The sequence below is a fragment of the Leopardus geoffroyi genome, chromosome B1, assembly GCF_018350155.1.
Source record: "Leopardus geoffroyi isolate Oge1 chromosome B1, O.geoffroyi_Oge1_pat1.0, whole genome shotgun sequence".
Taxonomy (NCBI): domain Eukaryota; kingdom Metazoa; phylum Chordata; class Mammalia; order Carnivora; family Felidae; genus Leopardus; species Leopardus geoffroyi.
Window position 1 is genome coordinate 12,627,247 of NC_059327.1, and position 21,512 is coordinate 12,648,758.

General features: G+C 39.5%; 1 protein-coding gene across 9 annotated transcripts in view; it reads left to right on the forward strand.

Moving 5' to 3' along the window:
• Positions 1-21,512, forward strand: part of TENM3 (teneurin transmembrane protein 3) — a 1,282,904-nt gene that overhangs the window by 207,614 nt on the left and 1,053,778 nt on the right. The gene's annotated exons all lie outside the window — the stretch shown is intronic.

Consider the following 21,512-nt stretch of genomic DNA (forward strand, 5'->3'; position numbering starts at 1 on the left):
AAATAGAGTTTGGGGAACACAAAGTTGAGGAAGTTAATTCCAAATGGGGATATTGGAAAAAGGCTTATGGACCATTGATATGTATCTTAGCTTTAAAGTCCCATGTGATTTCAGCAGGCAAAGATGGGGAGAACATCCTTCAAAAGTAAGGGACCACATTTGCAGAGTGAAGTTTAATTCCAGCATTCCTCTCGTGGCAGGAAATGCAGGATGGGAAGAAATGCACAAGGGAGCATAAGCTCTTTCTTGATCCACATGACTTACGACCGCCCCAGTCATTGACAGACCCGCCTGCCTGCCTCAGCTTCTAGTGTTTAATTTCCTTGCGACCCATTTTCAGTTATCAATGCCATCTTCTGCCCCCCTAGTAATGCTGTCGATCTTTCCCGATAAGTTCAGTGTTCTACTCGTTTCCCCCACCATTCTCCTCAGTGACTTCAGTTGTCAGGTAGATGGTACTTCTGAGTTTTTGAACATGCAATTCCTTGGTGTCACTCAGGTCATTTAGTATCCTGGTGAAGAGACTGATGTCTGCAGTTGGACCACTTGGGCAAGCTTCTTGCTTTTTCTTTATCTCGGTTTCTTCGTATTTTTTTAAGGATAATAATTAGCACCTACTATAGACTATTGCGAGGTTTAAATGAATTAAAACATGAAAAGTGCATAGAATGAGAACTTTTACTAGCTGATACTATTAGCATGATAGATGTCTCTGCAGGTTCCCAAGTTCACTATTCAGCTTCTGTGCTTGGCCATGCCTTGCCCACACAGTGCTTCAACAGCTAAAGGTCTGAAATCCAGCATACGCCCCCTCATTTTCAGCCTCCTTATGAGACTCCGCTGCCCATCATGTCAGTGGTACCCTCTATACCTCAGCAGTTCCTCAGGGTACTTCTCTTTTCACCATGCTGCCCCCACATTCCCCACGTCTTTCCCCACCTGCTTTCCCCACGGCTGCTGGAGACACCGGAAGAAACCCTAGGTGATGTAAGCGGCTTGTCCTCTATACAGTTGGTGAACTCATAATTCTTACGTTCTCCCAAGGACCTTACTTATATATATTTTTTTCTTTTTTTGAAGTGAGATAATCCTACTAGTAGGTAACATTAAGAGTGCCAGTCCTGTTCCAAGTATTTGATGGAAGTTAACTCATTTTTTTTATTTTTATTTTTTACATTTATTTATTTTTTTTTTAATTTTTTTTTTCAACGTTTATTTATTTTTGGGACAGAGAGAGACAGAGCATGAACGGGGGAGGGGCAGAGAGAGAGGGAGACACAGAATCGGAAACAGGCTCCAGGCTGTGAGCCATCAGTCCAGAGCCTGACGCGGGGCTCGAACTCACGGACCGCGAGATCGTGACCTGGGTGAAGTCGGACGCTTAACCGACTGCGCCACCCAGGCGCCCCTACATTTATTTATTTTTGATAGAGACAGAGCACAAGTGGGGGAGGGGCAGAGAGAGAGGGAGACACAGAATGTGAAGCAGGCTCCAGGCGCTGAGCTGTCAGCACAGAGCCCGACGCAGGGCTCGAACTCAAGACGGTGAGATCATGACCTGAGCCAAAGTCAGACGCTTAACCGACTGAGCCACCCAGGCACCCCGAGCTTGACTCATTTTGTATTCCGGTCAGTTCTGTTAGGTAGGTGCTACTCTTATTCCTATTTCACTGGACAGACAGTACAGCTCAGGTAGGGGAGGCCACCTCCAGCCCACATCGCAACAGGTGGCCGAGTCGGGTTCCAGACTCCACTGGAGAGAGCCCATCACCTCCACTCCTCATCACTACAGCGTCCTCTCCTTTGTAACCTTCTGAGCAAGTACCTGGGACTTCACAGCCCTTAAACGTTAGCTCATTTCCTCTTACAAATTAAACTAGTCTTTAAAATATTACCAAAAGAATATATAAACATTGTTTAAAATGCAAACAGAGCAGAACAATGACAGTGAAAACTGAGTTTCCTTTTCTTTTTCTCCTAATTCCATTCCCTAAGAGAAAGGTACTCTGATGCTTCCTTCCAAAATGTGATACACGTATTTGAGCATTAAAACAAATAGGTGTGCATTTGTGCCTGTAATATGAATGTCTATATTATGTGCATCTACATTTGTTAATGGATGAAGTAATACACACACACACACACACACACACACACACACACACTCTTCAGCAGAGAGACATAAAAAGCTAACACATTTAACGCCAGAAGATAATTTTTAAATATCCTCCTTTATTTTGGGTAATAATCATCATAAGAAAAGAATAACAATGGTCAAGAAATACAAGATGTGAAGATGCATGTTAAAGTCTCTCTATATAAACTTCATGTATGTGTATATGTATATATATACACATACATATGTATAAAATGTGTATGTATGTATATATATACACATATGTAAACCATGCCTATAAAAAATGTAAACATAAGTACAATAAATATTGTGGTACATAAAAGAAAAATAATGAATTAACATTTTAACTGCATATATGTTCTTAAAAAAAAAGAACAAAAAAGAAAAAAAAAACCACCTCATCCCTACTTACTGGTCTGTCACAGTAGGGAATAACTCCATTTCCAGCATTAACTTTTGGGAAATTATCAATGATCCTGTACAGTCAGGTTTAATTGAAAGTATAGCCAGACTTAAACTATCTTCACTTGTTGTTGATTGAAGTACACTTTTTATTAATTTTAATCTTGAAAAGTATCCCTCATATAAGACAATATATACTCAAATTAAAGACAGTCTTATATGTAGGGGGTCTGGCAGAGATCTATAAAATTCCATTTCACAAAAATTCCAGAATGTACAATCTTTTACATGTCTTTTTTTCCCCCCTTAGGGATAGATTTTAGCATCTTTGAAATATATATGCAGTCAAAATTATCCACTAAAATATCCTCCCCAGAAAATTCATTGTAAGTTTCTACTGCATTCTGTAAGAACTTCCAAAAGTCATAATGGTTCAGAATTGTTCAAGCTCTCTTTGAAAGCAGTTTGTGCCCCAACATTTAAGGAGAAGATTCAAAATATACCATGATAGCACAGTGACTGAAAAGATGAAAAAACAGAACTTGAATTCTTACTCTCCAATTGAACACACGTTGCTGAGTCAGGGGTCACCTCTAACACTGGAAGTTCTCTGAATTAGCTTCTAAAGAACATAAGATTTGTTACAGGATAAGTAATAAAAATGTACTGTTCTTAAGTTCACATACGTATTGTCAAAACTCAACTGTAACTACATCCATTGTTTCAAACTTTGACCAACAAATTGTTGTTTTTTTTTTTCAGAGAAAAAACCATTTAAGAAATGCCACTGCACAGTGATGATGAAATGCATATTGGATATAATTTCTTTCATGATTTTTTAAAAAGTTTTTAAGTTTACTTATTCGGAGAGAGGGGGAGAGAGACAGAGAGACAGAGCAGGGGAGGGGAATAGAGAGAGGGAGGCAGAGAGAATACCAAGCAGGCTCCACACTGTCAGCTCAGAGCCCAGTGGTGGGCTCAATCCCATGAACTTTGAGATCAGCCGAAATCAAGAGTCAGACACAACTGATTGAGCCACCCAGGCACCCCCTGATTGTTTTAAATTCTCTATAGAGAATGCTTTTCACTATTGCCCACAGTGGAGGGGACCTGCTCCCCACATCCTCTGCTTCCACACTAGTCCCATTTCATGAAGCAATAGAGAGACCTTTCCAGATGCGTACATAAAGATCTACCTTGTTTTGTTGTTGTTCTTTTTGTTTTGTTTTGTTTTGTTTCATGACCTCGTATTATCCCACTGTGTAGACACAGTCATACTGTCATGTTTTAGTGACTACTAAAATGTTGATTAGTACAAAGGAGTGAAGTAATGTACATTCATACACAGGCATATTTGCACACATCTGTAGAAAATTTTTGGAAGGTTGTTTCTTCCTAAATCCCATATTCTTCTACTACCCAAATTGCTTACCACCCAAATACTCCATCAGGAAATCACTGTGGCTGTGTCCACCTAATAATTTTTGCTTCCAGACTCTCGTTTTGTCCTTTTCTTCATTTCTTCTCATCCTCTTCTGTCCTGCATGTCAACACCAGATAGTTCTTCTAGTCTTTTCATCACATGACTCCTCTGTTCAAGAATCCATCGCCACTGCCATTGGTTTATGACATTCACTCACAAACAGTCCTTTTCAGAGAAAGCTCTACAAATCTGGGAAGAAGCTGAGGACCTGTCACTGGGGCACTGAGGCATAAGACCAGCGGTTAAATAGTAACCACTCACCCTCTGTCCACACTCCCCACCCACCTCTTCTGTGGAACAATTTTACTTTTGTTCGTCTTATATTTTTTATACAATGTCTATATATTCTACTTAATACTCCATATGAAGAAATAATTTTTACTCTGTGTGTGCATGTGTGTGTGCTAGAATACAAGCACCACAAAGACAGTTTTGATGTGTATGGTAACTTCAGTTTGGACCAAATGTATCTCAATGTACCCTGTACAGTCATGACTGGCATATAGATTGTAGATGCTCAAATATTTGTTGAAAACACATGCACATGCACACACACACACACACACACACACACACACACACACTTCTGTCTGGCTTTTGCATGCCTACACAGTTGTTTCCAGGCTTAGAAGTCTTACTTTTTAAAATCTGGTACGTTCCATCTTTATTCCAGTGTTAGTTTGCTCGGGCTGCCTAGCCAAGTATCACAAACTGAGTGTGTTAAAACATAAATTTATTGTTTTGTAGTTCTGGAGGTCAGAAGTTCAAGAACAAGGTGTCATCAGGCCATGCACAAGAAGGTTCTGTTCCAGACCTATTTTCTAGCTTCTGCTAGTTCCTAGGACTATGGAAGCCAGAATTCTAATCTCTATGTGGCAGTGTATCTGTGTCCAAATTTTCTCTTTTTAAAATGACATCAGTCATAGTGGACTAGGGGCCCACCCTACATCACCCTAGGGGCTCACCTCCTCTTAACTAATTATAACTTCACAACTCTTTTGCACATAAGGTTACATTCTGAGGTATATGGTATTATAACTTTAACATATGGATTTTTGGGGAGTAGATACCAACCCATAACAATTACTACTCCTTGCCTTTGCTATCTCTGTTTCTTCTCCCTGGAATGCCCTGTTCACCACTGCCCGCCCCCCCCCCCCAATCACCCCTATCTGTCACTCAAAGACTTCAACTCTCATAATAATCAGAAAGTTAAATTTGACTTACACTTTAATACCTTGATATCTTTTTTTTTTTTTTTTGGTCTCTTCTTGAAAGCATGTTCCTTGAGAACATAATCCTAGACAGACAGAGAATAGATAGACAGGTGGAAGGAAAGAAGGAAGGAAGGAAGGAAGGAAGGAAGGAAGGAAGGAAGGAGGAAGGGAAGGAAAGGAGGAAGGAAAGGAGGGAGGGAGGGAGGGAGGGAGGGAGGGAAGAAGGAAGGAAGGAAGGAAGGAAGGAAGGAAGGAAGGAAGGAAGGAAGGAGGAAGGGAAGGAAAGGAGGAAGGAAAGGAGGGAGGGAGGGAGGGAAGAAGGAAGGAAGGAAGGAAGGAAGGAAGGAAGGAAGGAAGGAAGGAAGGAAGGAAGGAAACTCATTGCCTAGGAAAGTGTTCTGCTCAAAATACCACAAATAACAGCTAAGTGATGAGTAATCAATGTTTTCTCAGAATTTAAAGAACTGTCAAGAATGAAGAGGATGTCTGAGAAACATTTGGCCAGTAAAAATCTAGCCCTGTTTAGGCAGCAAAGGCTTAAATCCTTCACATTGCCAAGGATATTTGATAATGATAATAGCTAAGATTTACTGGAGACCCATGAAATGCTGGACATTGCTCTAAACTCTTCACATACTAATGCACTCAATCTTCACCATAAGCCTGAAAGTTAATATAATTATCATCCACCTTTATTTGATGAAGGGATTCCCAGAGAGGTTAAGTAACTTGGGCAAGGTCCTATGCTACTTAATGATTTCTTGGGAGTTGTACCAAAGCTGTTTGGCCCCAGAGACCATGTATTCCAAATCACTCTTCTAAATTCCCTACTTTTAAGAAGATAAAAAAATAAAATAAATTTTAAAAATAACAAAAAAAAAAAAAAACCATACCTCTAATTCACAAACCCTTTAAGGGGTAATATTTGGATAGAGTCTACTCAGGAATCATGAGGGAGGTGGAGTAAATCTCTTTCATTCATTTTTGCCACTTCTCTCCCATCATCTGCTTCCCGGCTCCATATTTCCCCGCACCTCCCATTCAGATCTGAGAATCCCAGGCTGAGTCAGGCAGCCCACAGCAGATGAGCACATGAGGAACCCAAGAGGACTGATGGCTTATGCTTCCTTTCTGACTCGCAAACCCGGAGGCATGTCTATCCGGTGCCTGGCACCCCAGGATGCCTCTTTCAGTGGGTTAATGTCACCTTGAGTTTGGAGACCACAGACGAAGCCCACTCCATCTGAGAATGTTACAACTGTGTTGACATTCTTTTTTGATAGGAACTCTAGAGAAAAGCTGAGTGTACATCCACCTGCTGAAATATCTCAACACAGCCGCGTCAAGCCGAAACCTGCATTAAAGAGAATGTAAAAGATGGCTTTATTAGAAAGCCATTAATAAGAATCATTTTATGATTATTCTGTGAAAAAGCAGTTTAAAATTTCTCATTTTATTTTTTTTTTAATTTTTTTTTCCACGTTTTTTAATTTATTTTTGGGACAGAGAGAGACAGAGCATGAACGGGGGAGGGGCAGAGAGAGAGGGAGACACAGAATCAGAAACAGGCTCCAGGCTCTGAGCCATCAGCCCAGAGCCCGACGCGGGGCTTGAACTCACGGACCGCGAGATCGTGACCTGGCTGAAGTCAGACGCTTAACCGACTGCGCCACCCAGGCGCCCCTAAAATTTCTCATTTTAGATATGAAGTTTGCTTTTCATAGATTATCCAAATGTATCTCTTAGCCAAGAAAAATGTAGACGATAAACAGCTTATAATATTACTTCTGGAAATTGATCTCCACACTCAAGGTAAATGGATCACCAGTATTGATTATACTTTGGAATGAGTACCATTTCATAATTTTTAATTAACCACAAGATAATATTTAATGGAAACTACATAATGTAATATATATGAACTTGAAAAATGGGAAGGTAAAAGCGTTCTGTCCCTTAGTCCCATTGTGGTAAAAAGCAATTGCCAGGAGTGACCAGTTTGTTATTGTGTTTTCTTCTCTGATAATTCTAGATTATTAATGTCCCAAAGCACCAAGCGATGCTGCTGTATTAATTCTCTTGGCCTTGATGTGATCTATCACACAGTTTAAGACCCATGCATTTTGTCGCCATTTAAAATGGATTGTTTTTAACTCAGTGAAAGAAAGAAAAAAGAAGACAAGGAAGCTTATGGAACTAGAGAAGAAATTCACCTCTTGGTGTTTTCTTTTGAAAACACTAGCAAGACTACATGATATTAGTGTTGCCAGATATACCTGGCACCAAAGTAGGAAGAGAAAGATTTATACTTGGTAGCAAAGCATTAAATACTTCAGGTAGAACATCACTGCGTTGCCTTCCTGTAGAAAAAGAAACGATAAAGGTACAGCCTTTGCGGAGAGAAGTATTAGAAGTACTGTGTATGTTGCAGGAAGAGCCCAGAATTTAAATGAACCATTTATGCCTCTGCTGCCCTAGGGCAAGTGCAAGGTACATTAATAATGCAGTGTTTATTTGAAATATTTTATTATAACACACATTTATTACTAAAAATATCTAAACAGCAGAAAAAAGCCACTGTTGCCCAGGTTCAGCATTCTGGACAAGTTATTTTCAAAATAGGATTCCTGGCAAATTATATCATTTCTTTCAATACTTCACCTGTGACACTATAAATAATACATATTTATTTAAGTGGCGGTATTATACACTGCTACTTGTGTTGTACATAATTTATAGGAAATGATCTACCAACACGGGTGGGTAATGTTCTCCATGAAAGTAAATGGTCGGGACTAGAAAGGAAATGAGGAGCTCTAAGAGTTTGCCTGATATTAGCTGGCATAAATTAGACTCCTTAACGTGTTACTTCATATTTTCCAAAAATTATAATCAACTTGCCTTCAATGATAAACACAGAGACAATTATGATTGGAGTCTGCCATGGATAAATGGATCCACTTTCCATTTCCTATCTGAACAATCATACCCACCTCACAGAGTCATCGGGGGAATGCAATAAGGGACACTATGCAAAACTGACTGCCCAGTGCTCAACAAATGCGGTTCTCTATCCTGCAATGGCCCTTTGCATGGAGGAAAGGTACTTATTGACTAGCAGGTTAGTACCTGACTGTCCATCCATCTTTCTCAGCAAGCGGGTTATTCTTAGAAAGGAAATTTTACCTCCTTCATCCTTGCATTCCCTGCAAAGGGCCCGGCACCGGGTAGTTCTGGTTCACACATTAATACAGTTCTCTCTGATGTCCTCTGGTGTCTTGGAGAGATTCAGTCTTTGGTCTGGCCCAGGAAAGAAGTTCTGGCGTATCTCTGGCTCATGTGAAGGATTGCACCCTAAGATGGAGAGCGTTTTATCTTCTCCCTCTTGTTCTTCTGTTAAGAAGATTATTTACTAAGAAAGATATCCCTTGAAACTTCTTAGGTTTTTACTTAAGTTGCAGAATTCCAAAACAGCTTATTTTGATAATACCTTGCAGTATTCGCACCCCCCGCCCCCGCCTGAGAATCAGTCATCATATTTGCATATGCGGAACATCCTGCAAACATTGTGTGCACTTTGGTAGTAAAAATGCTACGAGAGTCTATCCAGAGGACACTGTAATATGATAAAACCGTCACGCAAGTTTCCAGGCCCCCTTTCTTAACCATGTCTTTTAACCTCTCTGAGCTTCATTTCCTTTTCCTGTGAAGTAGAGAAAATACAAAATCCACTCTAACCTTTAAGTGAGATTGAGTACAGGACAGGCACTCTAAAAATGCAAGGTCGGCTTTGTTATTTCCTTAGATGGTACTAACACCAGTTTCCAAGAAAAAAAAAGAGGAAAATTAACACTGATTAGGCATCTTCTGCCAGCCAGCTAAGGATTTTTCAATATTATCTCATTTAAACCTGTAAGAACTTCGGTAAGTGAAATGATGTTAACTCCCTTTATTATCCAAGGAAACTGCCAGGTGAAATTAACCAAGATAATATAATGTGTGAGCAACTAGGTAGGTTTCAAATGCAACTGTCTTCTCACCTGTCACATTGTATAAAAGGCTACTTTGGGGTGCCTGGGTGGCTCAGTCAGTTAAGCATCCAACTCTTGATTTTGGCACAGGTCATGATCTCATGGTTCATGAATTCAAGCCCTGTGTTGGGCTCTGTGCTGACAGTGCAGAGCCTGCTTGGAATTCTCTCTCTCTCCCTCTGTCTCTGCCCCTCCCCTGCTTTCACTAAATAAATAAGTAAGTAAGCAAGTAAATAAATAAATAAATAAATAAATAAATAAATAAAGGCTCCTCCAAGTGAAGGGGGGAATTCTCTAACATTATGATGTGTTATCATAATGATTATTGCTAACTTTATTTTATTTCTGTGTCAGTTAACAAAAGTGCTATCACATGTATCATAGGTCCTAGCTATAATTTCCTCTTTTATGTGCCAGGAACTGTGCTAGTATTTTGTTTATGATGTAATCAGTCTTCAAAATAAATGACACGTTGACTGTGATGCTCATTTTATGGAAATAGAAAGTGAGGCAGAAATAGCTGTGTTGTTTGCCATTGTCGTGGGCTCATAAACGCTGGCACTCCTGGTCGGGTCTGATGACCACTCTTTCTGCAGCTGTCTCTGACATCTACATTAGCTGTGTCAGCTTATTCTGAGCAACCCAATAAGCCAAAGGGTAGATGACATAGTCTCCATACCACAGACAAGGATGACATCAAAACTCAGAGAAATATCCTAAAAGTGGGAAAAAATAAAAGCTAGAACTAGAACCTAGGACAGTCTTGGATGACACAAAATGAGCACTATACCCTTCATTGTAGAAATCTGGCATATATGACAAGCTCATAAATTCCCTTGCTTAAGCCACGTGCCTCTTCTCTCAGCATGAAAGACCAAATCTGTTTTCTATAGTGCCACAAATGTGTTTCCAGAGGGCATGTGAGTCTTTGCATATACTATAGATGTGTCTATAGTCTTTCAGTCTGTTAACTTTTTTTTTTCTTTTTAACTCATGTCTGCACTAAAATAGCTACCTCACATATATGTCATATAAGGCCTGCCATTGATTTTAAAACCCATATATCTGGGGTGCTGGGGGGGGGGTTCAGCCAGTTGAGCATCTGACTTCGGCTCAGGTCATGATCTCACAGTTCGGGAGTTCGGGCCCCGTGTCGGGCTCTGTGCTGATGGTTCAGAGCCTGGAGCCTGCTTCGGATTCTGTGTCTCCCTCGCTCTCTGCCCCTTCCTTGCTCTCTCTCTCTCTCTCTCTCTCTCTCTCTCAAAAATAAACATTTAAAAAATTTTAAAAAACATATATGTGTTCTATATTATGTGACAGCAGAGACATGCAAATTAAAACAACAGTGATCTAGTATGCACCAATTAAAATGGCCAAAATCTAGGACACTGACAGCACCAAATGGCTGGCAAGAGTGGAACAACTGGAATTCTCACTCATTCCTGGTAGAAATATAAAATGGCCGCAGCCACGTTGGAGGGCAGTTGGGCAGTTTCTTACAAAACTAGACGTGCTCTTACATGGGGCAGCAGTGCTCCTTGCTGTTTACCCAAAGGGGTCGAAAATTTATGTCTCCACAAAAAGATGCACGCAGATGCTTATAAACGCTGTATTTACATTGCCAGTCCTCAGAAGCAACAAAGAAGTTCTTCTGCAAGTTGAGTGGGTAAATAGATAGTGGTGCATAGAGACAGTGGATACCATTCAGTGCTAAAAATAAGTGAGCTGTCAAACCATGAAAAGAGGTGGAGGGATGTCAAATACCTATTACTAAGTTGAAGGAGACCAATCTGAAAAGACGGCATGCTGTATGATTCCAACCCTGTGACATTCTGGGGAAGACAAAACTATGGAGACAGTAAAAAAGTCAGTGGTCGCCGGAGGCTAGTGGGAAGGAAAGGAGCACAGTGGATTTTCGAGACAGTGAAACCACTCTGGGCGGTGCTGCAATGGTGGATACGTGTTATTAGACATTTGTCCAGATGCATAGAACGTACAACACGAAGAGTGAATTCTGATATAAACTGTGAACTTTGGGAGGTCAGTGTAGGTTTGTCGGTGCTAGCAAAGGTACCATTTTGGTGGGAGATCTTGATAATGGAGAAGGCTACCCACGTGCAAGGCAGAGGGAATGTGGGCCATCCCTGAACTTCCTGCGCAATTTTGCTGTGAGCCAAGAAGCTCTCTAGAAAATAGTCTATTAAAACCTGTATATCTAAGAGTAGAATAAAAGGTCACAGGAAAGCAAGAAGTTCAATAAATATTAATGGTTGTTGACAAGAATTATGGAAATTTTATACAGTCTCATCAATGTCATCATAATATATTGGACATCTGCCGTGTACATAACATAGTACTGAGAGGTGGGGGAAAGAGTGGTTGCAAAGTGCCTGCAAAGAACTAGGAATGATCTCATTTTACAAGAAAGACCTCCAGAATGTACTATTTCAAAGAAGCAATTTACTACTAACAATGGCTTTTAAATGGAAGGAAGAATAAAATAAATGTATTGTTCCTTGATATTATTGTTTCTTGACATGTAAAGGTGTTGTCATTCAAGTTCACTGTTGATTCAAAATCTCCTGGTTTACAGAACTTTCCATAGGGAAATTTTGACCAAAGAGGTGGTGGCCATCTTGGAAGAGACACGTGGTGTGTGTGTGTGTGTGTGTGTGGGTGTGGGTGTGGGTGTTAGAATCACATCAAAGGAGCCACATGATTGGAGCCCTGTAAATCAACAGCTGCAACTTGAATACTGCAGTTTCTACCCAGCACAAAATAGAGATTTCACAATAAAAGTAATAATTGTATCAGTGTATCTAGCTCACATTTTCAAGACTGGAGTCTATCAGGATGTTGGTAAATGGCTGATGAAAAGAACTGTTCCGTGTTTCATTAAGTTTGGGAAATGCTGAGTTGGGCACAAACGGGTTCCTTTCGTGCAGGACTTCTCAGAAACCTTATTAAGCCGCATACTGAAATTCCAAGAAGATAGTTCAACAGGCAGCATTTCATAAAATTACATGAACATGTAACTTTTTGTTCCACAAGCCTTCTTTCAAGTGTCCCCCAGAACATTACGTTGTAAATGCAAATGCTGATTTGGAAACGTAGACAGTTAAGGCCACTGATGAATTTCTTGGACCAGAGTTATTGTGAGCAAACAGTATGATATTCAGCACGTCATTATGCATAACCTATTAGTGTTGTGGACCACGTTTAGAAGAGCACTCTGTGTTTCCAAAATTTCTTGCTTTTGTTAAAATCTGATTACCAGAAATCATATTGAAATGTACAATAGGGACCCTTTATATATACTGCATAGTCATCACATTTTCCCAAATTACTATCACATATTTTTTTTTTTTACTCCAAAATTGAATTAGGAACAGATTCTGTGTCTTTAACACTGCCCCATAAATCACCTCCAACACCTGGTTCAGTGATTTAGACACAGAAGGTGCTCAAATCAAAGCTATTTGATGATAATGACTTATGGTCCTAAAAGACTTCTCATGTGAACTACTTGCTAAAAAGCAGGTCTGGGTCTGCCTATCCTGATACACTCGCCTGAATCTAGGTTTGTTTGAATAGGACTTATTTCCCAGAAATATTATCAAATCAAAGAGCAGATAGAATGCCCTTTTGGAAACATAAGATATAAGGCTTATATTTTATGTGGAAGACAGAGCTTTTTTTTAAGTCATCATTCATATTTTATATTGTGAACCATTTCCTTGCAGTTTGGAAAATGAGTTATATTGGAAGAATTGTGGCTTCTAGGTGGTAATAAATATGAATGTTTTATATGGCCCTTTCTATTGTTTCAGAACTTGGCAATATACTTAAATTTTTTTTTCGCTCATATGATTTACAAACTTTTCTTATGATTAGCCCTATCTGTCACAATTTGGACAATAAACATTCATTAAATATAAGGCGAGATGGAATTAAAGTAAGTGTAGAATTTCAAAGTGGGGCAGTATATTTTATTATCTTTTTAACAGATGTGCATTAAGTGTGCACCATGCCGGTCACTTTGATGGGCACTGCAGAAAAGGACGTGGCTTGCATGTCCCATGTCTTCAAAAGGCCGTCAGGATAATATTGCTCTGATGTGTGGCCACAGAGCAGCAAGCCTCGTTTTCATGAGCCACGTGAAAATTGTTAACATTGCTTTACAGTTGCAGCATAACAGGTAAACATTTTTCTCTGAAAATAATTTTTTTTGCATGCAAAATGAGGACAGAATTGGTGACGAAATACCGTTGGACTTCTCCAGCTCAGTGACTTCAGATTCCGCATTAACTGCTCCAGTTTGAGTTGGCTTAAATTGGTAGGTCTGATAATAAAAGTCCCTTAGGGAAATAGGGAGAGGTCTTCTGCAGAAAAATATCTTAGAAGAGGGTATAAAAACAACACAAATGTTGCATCATAAATCAAGTTTCTTCCTCATCCACTGACCCATTTTCAATGTGTTTTCCAATGAAACCATTACTAATGAGCTCTTTTCAAGCGCTATGGGGCCTTGGGGGGAGGGGGAGGATTTTCTTTTTCTATAGTTTAAGTGATAGACACCATCTTTCCGGGGTACTTTTGAGCTTCAAAGTGTCCTGTCAAATCTGTATAAAGACAAATTCACAAACAATACATAACAGGAGAGAGAAACAGTGGTGAAGGGGGAAAATAACGCACGGTTGGAAAACCTGGCCTCTATTTTAGACTCTGGATGAATGCAACCATGGAAATGTGACTGGACTCCTTCTTCCCCTTGTTTTCCTCATCTTTAAAGTAGGGTTTGGACTAGGATAGATCATCTCTTTCATTACGAAATTTGATGAATCTTTGTCTCAGTGCAAGCCAGAGATTCCCATCAACTTTAGAGATCACAGATACGTGAAAATGGAGACACAGATTTTCATTTGGTTACGTGTATAAACTGTGCCGTACTAGTCACTGATAACAAAGCCAAACACTTCTCAACACACCGTATCTGATGTGTGCCCCAAATAGTCACTGTAATAGCTCTCCCTAAAGTGACCAATGCCTTCCAAACCATGAAATCTGGGAGGCACGTTTTAATCTTATCAACCACTCCTTTCTTCCTGAAGTGTTTTTGCTTGTTTTGTTTTGTTTTGTTTTGTTTTGTTTTGTTTTGTTTTACCTTGACCTCAGTAACACAACTTGCTGTCCTGGTTTTATTGTGTATACACACACACACACACACACACACACACACACACACACACACGCATGCACACACCTCTGTTCGTTCTCAATGCTTTAAGCTTGGTATTAGCATTCTTCCCTTAGCCTATGTTCCCTTCACAAGGGAACCAATCTATGTCCATTGCTTTCTTTACCACCCACTATCCATGATTCACACGCTTTATCTCCAGTTCTGACTTCTCACTTTCTGACTCATGCATGCAACAACCCCCTGTCTTTCTCTATTTGCATAACTCCACGCGCACCTAAAATTCACCACATTTCAGACAAACCCTTACAGCTGGTCTTCTCCCACCCTAATCTTCTTCCAGACTTAACGTCCAGAGGATGGCATAGTCATCATCAAGCTGTTCAGAAAGAGAGACTGTTCTTTGAAGGGTCTCCTCCCTCGCCTCACATTGTCCAATCTGGTCACAAGTCTTCTTATCTTAAATGCATCTCCTGTCACATTTCTAATGCCTCTTCCATTGTCTCAGACACCCGTTTCTGTTAGCTAAGTGACAGCCTAGATTTATTTATTTTCTTTCTTTCTTTCTTTCTTTCTTTCTTTCTTTCTTTCTTTCTTTCTTTCTTTCTTTCTTAGAGATAGAGAGCACACAGGGGCATGCGTGAGGGAGAGAGAGAATCTTAAACAGGCTCCATGCACAGCATGGAACCTGAACTCATTTCCTGAGCGGAAATCAAGAGTCAGATGCTTAACCGACTGAGCCACCCAGGTGCCCTGACAAGCTCGTCTTCTAATTGTTCTATTTTCTTCTATCATGTTCTCCCCCAAATTATCAATTTTCATACTGTGGGTGGAGTGCTTCTTTAAAAGTTCAAATGTTGTTTAAGTTTCTCCCCTGTTTAAAACCAGGGTCACTTTTCTTTGAACATTGAAGATGCTTAAATGATCAATGAGACCTTTTGTGACCCGGCCCCTGCCTAGCCCTCGAATGCATTTCACATCTCTAACCTCCTTTTGCTGAGATGCAGACTCATTAGTCTTATTCTGGCTCCTTGAATAAACGGGACTTCTTCCCACATAGGAGTTTGCACCTACGATTCCTTCTGCATTTCTTTCTTCTCCCACTCACTTTGTCTTTCTTTTTCTTTTTCTTTTTTTTTTTTTTTTAATTTTTTTTTTTCAACGTTTATTTATTTTTGGGACAGAGAGAGACAGAGCATGAACGGGGGAGGGGCAGAGAGAGAGGGAGACACAGAATCGGAAACAGGCTCCAGGCTCTGAGCCATCAGCCCAGAGCCCGACGCGGGGCTCGAACTCACGGACCGCGAGATCGTGACCTGGCTGAAGTCGGACGCTTAACCGACTGCGCCACCCAGGCGCCCCATTTCTTTTTCTTTTTTAATGTTTCTTTATTTTTGAGAGAGAGAGGCCCAGAGCACAAGCGGGGGAGGGGGAGAGAGGGAGACCCAGAATCCGAAGCAGGCTCCAGGCTCTGAGCTGTCAGCACAGAGCCTGATGTGGGGCTTGAACCCCCAAACCGTGAGATCATGACCCGAGCTGAAGTCAGAAGCTTAATCAACTGAGCCACCCAGGTGCCCCTGTGACAACTTTTTTTTAAAGCAAACAAAGTTCAGCGGAAGGGAAGAAGGGATTTGTGGGGAGGCCGGCTTTAAGGAATTAGGAAAGACCTTTCTGAGAAAGTAGTGTTAATGTTGAGATTTAAAAAAATATGAAGGACTGGGTAAGGGGGTATGTGTTAAAGGGAAAACACATTCATAGCAGAGGTAAGAGTAGTGAGAAGATGTCCAGGCAGAAAAGAATTTGGTATAGCTAAATACCATAAAGGGGGCCTTTTTATGTCTGTCTCTCCCTATTGAACATAAGTTCTGAGAAGGAGGCAGAGTGTCTGCTTTGCTCTTTACTGAAATTAGAGTGCCAAACTCAGTGACTGGCATATAGTTACTGAAAGAAAATAGATACCCAGATATAATTCATCTTACAAAATGACTTGGCCCTAAAACAAAATGCATGATTTGGATTTCAAATAAAAGTGTCATTTGATAATTATTTAACAGTTTATTAAGAAAGCATGTTACTTACCAAAATACTTTGTTAGATTGTTTTATATGTACTTGTACTAAAGAATATATCTGCTTATTTTCTTTATGATACCTATGTCTGTGTCCATCCAAATGATCTCTCTTACGCTATTTGGATGGAAATTTTCCCAGGAATGTTTTAAATAATATGAAAAAGCGAAGATACAATTTGGGTTAGCATTTTCTACCAACAATGGCTGCAAATCACAGCAATACGGTGATAACACCAATACTCTCTTTTGTATCACAATACTTCTCAGTAGTAAATTATAAGCCTTCCTTCTAACACAGTCAGTTTAAAATAAAATTTATGTTGAGTCTTACCTAACGATCCTTAAAATGGCAAATTTCAAAAATCAAATGAGTACAAACAAGTAAAATATGTGTTTGATAGCATCTGAAATATTTATATGATTTGAATTACTGTTCTAGATGGAAATTCCATTAAACTGATAGTTAATTTAAATAGTTAATTCCATTTAAACTGATAGTTTTTCAAGCTATTTTTATCTAGGCTAAATCATTCTGGAAACAACTCATCTTCCTCCTCTAGAAATGTATATAAGCATGTGAGATACTGATTTAATTCACTTTAAAAGTGGTGTAACTTCCTAAAGTATCACAAATTAAAACATTTGATTAAGTATATTATTGGGGCTGAATTATACTAAACCGCATATATGTTATAGTAATATAAATAATACATCAGACTAAGTCTCTATGTGGAAAATAAAATGGGAGTTTGTCCAGATAATTTAAACATTCACTTCTGCATTATTTATGCAGTTAGTTCAAAGTAGGGTTCAGGCAGGATGAGACTAGAGATACAAATCATCGTCTGAATCTCCCAGCTTGTTTGACTGAGAAGACAGTTTTACCTGGCAAATTGCTCAGGTATATCATGATCATGTCTAATCAATTTCCTTTCCAAAATTGTATCTCATTGTTGTAAGTACCTATAGCTATAAAAAGTGCCAGTTGTAGCTCTCAGCTATACCTACCTACAGCTTACTGGCACACTATATCATAGATTCAGACATTCTATTTGATACCTGTAAAATTAAACCTGTTTCCTCCTAAAACCTTATTTCTGGGCTAATATCCTCCAGAGATATATCTCAACCCTATGATCTGTAAATTAACTGCTTTACCTCTCCCTCTCTCTCTCTCTCTCTCTCTCTCTCTAAAGAATGTAGGCTATAAATAATAAATACTTCTGATACAATAATTCCTATGGTATTTTCTGTTATGTTTTTATAAAAATTGTCCCAAAGAGTATCCAATATTTAACTCATCTTTCTAAAAACATATGATTCTTTTAATCACTTTTAATTGCTCAAAAACATGTTTTAAACTGAAATTTAATTGGTTCTGTAAATAGGCTAGAACAAACCAGTCATACTACAGGTCGATAGAGGGAAATCTCCACTAGGGATGTAGTTGCCAAAGCAACGTGGTAGACCTATGTCGGTCATAGCCCTTACCTACCAGAGGTCCATGACATTTGTTGGTTTCCTCATGACACTTTTTTCCAAAAACAAAAAAAGAAAAAATACATCTCCACGTAGCCAAAGGCGAGTACTGACTTTTTTTTTCTTTTTGAAGAGCATTAAAGATAATTCAGATGGCACGTAAAGTATTAATAGCTACAATTCATGCTGATGAATTTGACCGGAAGTCATTCCTTGACAACTCATCAGGATACTTTGATGAGAATCGTTTCTTATAAAGAGCGATTACAAAGCTTTTCAAATGATGATAATAAAAAATGTGGAGGCAAGTATTACTGCCACCAACCACCCTATAAAATTGGTCTATTGTTTGTGTGTTTTTAATCTGTCACGTTGTTTCTCTGTCTTGCCTCTATCTTTGAGATCTTTACTATGATGTGCTCTACCTTGTAGAATGACTTTGTAGTTCAAATAACCAGCCAGGGAATCATAAAAATAGAATAACTGCAGATTGTAAAGTTACCATAAGTTATTCTAGTTTTTTTCTGTCTGACTACAAAGTATTGTCATGAGGAGCCAAGGTGTTCAGTTAAATGTAAAGTACTAGATGGGTATGAGATATTGTTATTACTCAGTTCAACCTAAATTGTTCACTTTGACAGAGGCATCCTTAATCCCACACAATCTAAAATTATCATAGACTTTGTTTTCCAAAAAAGTGCTTTCACCTTAGTTATTCGAATGATTATGTCAATTTTCCACAAAGAGAAATACGAACTAACGTGCAGAGGGTCTATGGAAACTGGGGCATCCTAACAGCTAACCTGTAAGATAAACTGGATTATTATCTCTCTGTCCCTTTTACTTGTTTTCCATGGAAACTTGTAGGTGTATAAGTAAACTTACACATTCCGTTAGCTTATGGGAGAAGTAGTATAGACTGTGTCCAAGATAAACTCATTCTGGTTAAGGGGAAAGAGTTCACGTGCAAAATTTCCAACCCCTGATGGGACAGAGATAAGAAGAGAGAAAGAGGATGCTGCATTTGAAAAATACTTTGCCAGGCAAATCCTATGGTCTGCCAAGATTGAGAAGTGGCCTAATTGAAATGAGTAAAGAGATTATTGCATTTTGGCTTTTAAAAAATAATAAAAAGAGCAGTTCTATTTTTAACATTTAACTGGACCTTGAGATTTCCATCTCTCTGGAAAAAACCACTCGAGTGATCATATGCAGGTGTAAAGAACACCAGAGACTTTTTCTCCCTTGTTCTCAAGGCATTTATCACTAAAATTGCTCAATTCCGGAAAGCCTTAGGGTTCCAGTTGGCCATTACTGTGTGAGTACTGTTTTTACTATCCACAACTAGCAGGTATTTTTTCTTTATTGCCTAGATGAGATCTCCTTTCTTTATAAGTAACTTGACAATAAAGTCAGCCAGTGCTCACTTTGTCTAGTCCAGAAATTTTCTTCACTCTACCAAAAATATTACTTCCGCTTTAGGATACTCATGATTCAAGGAATTACTAACTCATGACTATCTATCAAGTAAATGCTCTCCATTTCTGTGAGAAGGAAATACACATGCAAAAGTTGGGTTTGGGGCATAGTTCCCACCCCTTTGGTACAGATGAAATACAACATAGAGCAGGTTCTTTCCTTTCTTTTTTTTCAAGGTTATTTATTTCTTTTGAGACAGAGAAAGCGTGAGTGGGACAGGGGCAGAGAGAGAGGGAAAGAAAGGGAGAGAGAGAGAGTCCCAAGCAGGCTCTGCACTGTCATTGCAGAGCCCGATGTGGGGCTTGATCTCGCAAACTACAAGATCATGACCTGAGCTGAGGTCAGACGCTTAACTGACTGAGCCACCCATGTGCCCCCAAAGTGGGTTATTTTTCTAAACATCTTAAAATATTAGTATTAAAATTAATGTTAATATTTTAATTTCGTGATGAAACACTACACATACGTTAATCATTATTTCCAAAATCATCTGCACATGTGAGATGTAGTTTGAATGGCTTGTTGCATTCTAACTCAGTTAATCATGTCCAAGTGTAAGCTGGATGCCATTTACACAACATGTCATCTAGAGAGGATCAACCGTCCATTTAATTGAATTTAAGAAAAATATATTGTAACAATATTGCGCCGGTCTTGAAACCTCCTGGACATGGAATATCACACACTTCACAATGACTGGTACTGAGGGCCCTAACGTGGAACACAATATCATTCAAATCGACGATTAACAGAAAGAGAATTCAATAAATGGTCCAACAAGAAGTCCTTGTAAGCAAGTGTTCTGTCACAGCTACAGAGGCTTGTTTCTATCATTGAACTAGAAACCTCATTAAACCGGCCAGAGCCTTTACTTTGAATTTCCCTTTTTGTGGAGATCTTCTGTTCAGCGACAGCCAGTGTTTTCCAAGACATTTTCCCTTTGTTTTCCCCTTTAAGTTTGCATCTGTAGGCAGCTTACCAGTCAGTCAGTGAAAAGTATGAAAAAGCCGTTGTTTCACCCAGTTGACTGGTTGATTGTTAAAACAGTCGATCCCGTGACCTTCCTACATATAGACACTGACGTTTTGTGTGAACCTCGGACATGACCTCTGTTATTTAAAATAAAAGTAACTGGACTTGCTTTTGGATCGGATTCAAAATATCATTGCCCAGATGGGGAAATAAATAAATATATATATATATATATATATATATATATATATATATATGTACATAGATGCACGCATACGTGAGATCAACTTGTACCGCATCTGATATGACCGGGCTTTTAAATGACCTTGGTAGATGGGAAGAGTAGTCAGAAATAAGTACAGTAAAATTACATAAGAAAAAAATCTCCATAGGGAAGTTCACTTGGGGTGTGTGACAGAGGAAGAGTGAGCACAAACTCTAACCAGACGTGATTAAGTGCTGGAGGTCGGGTGGACGAAGGGCAGGATTCCCTCCCCTTCGTGTTGTAGCGGGCACCCAGCACGGACTCCCAGCTGCAGGGGAGCAGGCAATCCTGAGATACTGAGGGTGACATTCAGAGATTCTTACAATAGGAAGTTGGAGGAGAAGTCAGATAATGGTTGCTTATTAGAGAACAGAAGAGGCCCCTTCAAGTTTTAAGGCTTTATATTTTATAATGGTCTTCACCATCATTATTTTACTTGAACCTCGCGTCTACTCTGTAGGTCGATAGGACGGGTATAATCACTTATTCCCTTTTTGTAAATGGAGCAAGTGTGGTTTAGAGAGGTTGGGTGACTTTCCCCCTATGGGGGTGCAGGAGAGTGCAGAGATGAGATGTGATCCTTACCCCCTTGTGTCCGGGCTTTGTCTCCAGCATCTGTGTGGTCTCCTAACAAACACTCACTGAGCTTCAGCTCCTCGGCCAGAAAAACGAGATTGTCTGAGGCGGGGCTCCCTGGAAACAGGAGCTGGGACGGAAGTCAAGAGTTCATGGTTCATTGGGGGATGTTCTTCCAGAAAAACCTGCCAACAGGATGGGGA